Here is a 5,268-nt window from a genome sequence, read left to right on the forward strand (position 1 = left end):
ATCAAATCCATAAGGAGATGTAATGTTAGTAGGGGTGAGTATTGGCAATGATGTTGCAATACGATACGTGAATCACGATACAATATTATTGTGATATATCACGGTATTCTACCCAGTTAATATCAAAATAAATGTAGAGATGAAAAATCAAGTTGCTGTATATGTTCATTCGAAGATATTGATCATTCAGAGGACAAATTGAGTCAAAACTATATATTTGCTTAAAAATGTCCCATTTATTATTTATTATTAGTGTTTTTAAAACGAAAATGCAGTGTTACACACTGCCATCATAAAATAAAGTGCAACAAGTTTCTTTTCACTGAAACTACTGTGTAGAAGTGTCAAAGTAACCATGACAACATAATGACAGCATTGTAACAACTGTAAGAGAGAACATTAAGGATAAAGCACCCTGAGTTACTGATAATGCGCAAAAATAATGTATCCTATTGTATCAGTTTAAGCACTGATCTGAACAGATTATATGAAAATAAAATGTCTGTGCATACATAAATATTGCAGGCATTACACACTGCCATCATAAAATCAAGTGCATAAAGTAACCATTGCAACACATATACAAATATTGCACAAATACACTAAAATATGCTTGAAATGTCATGCAATGGACAACGTCCCAGAAACTAGAAAGGAAGTTAACAGCACCAACACCAAAATGAAGATTGTAAATCAGTCACATAATATGTGGATGCAATTCTTTTTGAAATCTTTATTTTGAACAATTTGTGATTATTTGTTCAGCACTCTATAATGACAAAACATCTTACAGATAAAAAAATTACTCCTCACTTTGGGAGAAATTATGCAGCCATAATGATGTCCAAAAAATGCAAATGTGTTTAAGTATCTCAGTCTGCTCTTTTTGCTTCCTTGTAACTGCAGGAAGTCATCGACTGTCAAAACAAACACTTTCCTTGCATTTTGCTTCCAAAATAGTGATTCTGTATTAACAATAATTGATTAATGTTGCAAATGGTGTAACATGTCTCAGGAGATGGTTTTTGGTTTTTTGGTTTTTCTTTTTCTCGTTTTAAATTAAATAAAACAAAAAACCAGCCCGTTTTTCCAATTTTTCAATTTGGTTTTGAAACGAAATAACCAAAAAATGAAGGGTTCATTCAGGAATTCATTAGGTTGTCATTAAATGCTCATTTACTATTTACCTTCTTTCTTTCACCCCTGCTGCACACTGTGCACATAAAGCTGAACACCATTTCACTACATGTCATAAAGTATTATTCAGTAGTAGTACATATGTATGTGACAAACAAACCTCTTGTATCCTTGACTGTCAGGCTAACGTCGTTGTTATGATGTTTAGCATGTTTGTTTAGATTATAGCCGTTACTGCTGAGGAGCTTGTGGACCCACCTGCTCACAAAAAAGTTACACTGTATGCCTCCATATTTGTATGCGCTTTCATACGCTGTTTGGTGTAGTATGGTAATGTTTAAATGTTTAATGGTGTTTTATTTATTTATTTTAACTGTTGGTACGCTAAAGTGCACAGATTTTGGTGTGCATGGGGGAGGGTGCGTGTGTGTGTCGGGGGGTAGATGTTTCTCGGAACTGAGTATTTTTGTGCCCCCCGCAGTTCTCTTAATGCCCCCCCATTTAATACTGCCTGGCGCCGACTCTGGCGCATGAGTGTTTGACCCGAGTCCAACGAAACTACGTGTTAAAAAGATAGAAAATAAGCTCTAAAATAGCTCTAGTAGGAGTGCAGCACTGTGATTGTCGTCAGAGTGGCAGGAAATATATCTGCCCTGATCCAAGTGATGCTGAAGTAAATCAACAGAAGTTCAGTATAATTCCAAAGAGTGCACACGAACTCTGCTACTTGTGTTCAATGGTTTTTTATGCGTCCCGCGGTCTCATGTAAACAGAGATCATTTTGAAAACATTGCCGCGTGAATACAGAACTTTTTGGAAACAAAAACGGAAATAGGAACTAAACGTTGTCGTGTAAACAGGAGATAAGCTTGGTTGGACTAGGAGTTAATCAGAGACTGTCAGTCACTTGAAGAGAAGCATGTGTGTGTGTGTGTGTGTGTGTGTGTGTGTGTGTGTGTGTGTGTGTGTGTGTGTGTGTGCGTGCATGTGTGTGTGCGTGTGTGTGTGTGGCATTAAGTGTACATTGTTGGGTCTACAGCAAACCCTGGAAAACCAAATCAAACCCCATTAACTAGTAACTCATTTGTTACTTTAACATTATACAGACTGTGTTGTCTCTATGTACTGCAGCAATAGGCTGGTTGACCAACCCGTTTGTAGATTCAGTATTGCCAAGAAATTAGTCACAGGTGATTGGTGGTCCATATATACCTCCTGTTACTCCGATTACACACATGTAAATCATTGTAATTACCCCTGTGCCAGCAGACTAAATTTTAATTTGTGAATTTTAATTAATGTCAAGGCATAAATTCTATCTGGTTCTATGTCTTTTGCATAAAAAGAGAAAGGTAATGGAATGGATTGAAAAAATGGGGGCGCGATGGATGGGCCATAAAAGCATTCTACAAAAATATATGGATACATAAATCACGGAAACACTGGATAATTAGTTCAGTGAGGTATAGCAATTGTCGAAGTGAATGTGGGAGGGGGTGTCCCTCAGGATAGGGTGAAAAGTGTGACACTGGGTTGGAAATGTGGCATTCTTTGAGACTATTTTTCGTCAATCGGGACGTTTGTACAGCATGACAAAACCATAGCAAGTTGTATTGAGTTATTTGTCACACAGAAAAAAAAAATATTCAAATGAGAAATCATTCCTTACACCTAACTACTGAAAATAGATAAGTTTAGTGAAAGTTAGGCAAGCAGGTACACGTGGATGGACTGGTGCGCATGAATTAGAACTGGATTCATCCCCCTAAACACATACACACACCAAATGACAACAAAAATATGAAAAATACACAAAACGAAATATTTACGCAAAAAATACACAAAATGTCTCCTGAATCACACTACAATGGCAACAAAAACAATAATTATACAAAAAATGCACAAAAACACAACAGAAAGATACAAAAATACACATGACTCCAAAAAACATACATTACAAAAAAAATTAAAAAAACAAAAAAAAAACCAACAGCAAACATTTAAATTTCACCCACATTTTGCAATCCGCAAATATACCCCTTAATGCTCCCACATAAATGCATACTTCTGACGGGCACTGTACTAGTGTTATAAATTGCCCATAAGATAATTTGATGACAACCAGTTTTTGATAAAAGATACACAATCCAAGAAGTCAGATAAAAAGTGAAACTCAGTCATTGAAGGAGCAATACAACTGAATATCATCTGCATAAAAATGATAAGACACATTTTCAAAACCACGGATCAACCGTCCAAGAGGCATTAGTTACAATAAAAATTAAAACAGTCCCCAGAACAGAGCCCTGGTCTACTCTGCATGGCTGGTTGGACACATTAGACATTACATCTTTAATAGCAACATTACAAGTTATTACATTTATAAATAAAGTAAACCACTGGAGAACAACCCAAGAAAACCCCATCTCAGATTTGAGTTGATCAATAAGTATATCGTGATCTACAGTGTCAAAGGCAGATCTCAGATTGAGTAAAATCAAAACTGTGTAGCGACCAGAGTCAGCGGTCATCATCATGTCACTGAAAACTTTCACGAGAGCATTTTCGGTGGAGTGGACTGACCTAAAGCCAGATTGAAATTTGTCATAAAATCATGCTATTCCAAGAAAACGGTGAGCTGCTTAGCCAGGACTTTTTCCATGATTTTAGACATAAAGGGATGTTTTGATATGGGCTGGTAATTTATAGGCTCCCCGGGATTAAGATGAAGATTTTTAAGAATGGGTTTAAACACAGCATGTTTAAAGAAGCTGGGAACGGAGCCAGTTTGAAGTTAAAGGTTTATCGATTTTACCACCCAAGGACCGACAACGTAAAAAACCTTTAAGAGCAAGGGAGTAGGAACAATGTCCACAGGGTTCGATGAGGGTTAACAGGATATGACAGTTGTGTGTGTGTGTGTGTGTGTGTGTGAGATTTCAGAGGAGCATTAAAAGCTCTTGTTTATCTTCCGGTCACAGAAAACTATGTTTTATGTTTTTTAAGCCCCTTAAAATGTAATTTATTTCTGGATTACCTACCTAATCATGTGTGTATTGTTGGACACAGACATGAAAACAACAGTTTCAAAACGTGCACTTTAATTTTCAATATAAACACATGCAACATAGAAACAAAGCATAAAAGTGTATCAAGTGCACAGCAGAGTAAGGGCCACCTCGTCCCCGGCATGCCCCCGAGGGAGCAGCGAGGTAACCTGGTCCGGGAAGCAACGAGTTGGGAGCGGGATGGCACTTCTAAAGCTTGCTTTAAAGATAGTGTCATGTCTGCTGCTCTGGCAGCCTCCGCAGCATGTTGTTCATTGTTTACTGTTAATGAAATACAAACACTGTTGGTACAGAGACGAGGCAGAGTAGCAATAATAACAGTAAACACACACCTTTTGTCTGTTTGACTCCGTTTGGCGGTGTTTCACGTATGCTGAAGCCATGAAATGGAATAATAAAACTTTTTGTCCGCCTCGGTACTTTCTTTGACTCAATCCATTGTAGAAACAACTCGTGGCCATACCAACCTGTCATTCCCCAATCCCATTAGATCTCTGAAGCTAAGCAGGTCTGGGCCTGGTTAGTAGTTGGATGGAAGACCACTGAGAATTCCAGGTGCCACAGTCGCTCCAGTGGTATCTGTCATTGTGTCCTTCGGCAAGACACTTACCCACATTGCCTAGTATGAATGTAGTGTGCGAGTGAGTGTTGGTGGTGGTCGGAGGGGCCGATGGCGCACTATGGCAGCCTCGCTTCCATCAGTCTGCCCCAGGGCAGCTGTGGCTACAATAATAGTTTACCACCACTAAGTGTGGAGTGAAAGAATACTCCCTTGATTCTGTAAAGTGACTTTGAGTGTTCAAAAAAGCACTATATAAAATTTATATATTATTATTAACTCGTATAGCCGCACAAAAAGTTGTAACATGGCAATGATCACTGGAAAAGCCAGTGACAGGGGATGGGGTTTGGAGCGAACCAATCACAGCACTTTTGCTCCGAGTTGCTTTGACGTGCAGTCAAAATTTTTAAGAAGTGCACATCAGATTAGGGAGTCTACGTGTACGCAGAGTGCTACGTGCGGCTATGGCACCGATTTGACACAGAATCATATATCAAGCTT

At 38.3% G+C, this 5,268-nt stretch overlaps 1 pseudogene; it reads left to right on the plus strand.

Moving 5' to 3' along the window:
• The first annotated feature begins 4,654 nt into the window (after window positions 1-4,654).
• LOC114475108 (uncharacterized) lies at window positions 4,655-4,771 on the plus strand (annotated as a pseudogene).
• Window positions 4,772-5,268: the final 497 nt, after the last annotated feature.

Source organism: Gouania willdenowi, chromosome 13 (assembly GCF_900634775.1).
Source record: "Gouania willdenowi chromosome 13, fGouWil2.1, whole genome shotgun sequence".
Classification (NCBI taxonomy): domain Eukaryota; kingdom Metazoa; phylum Chordata; class Actinopteri; order Blenniiformes; family Gobiesocidae; genus Gouania; species Gouania willdenowi.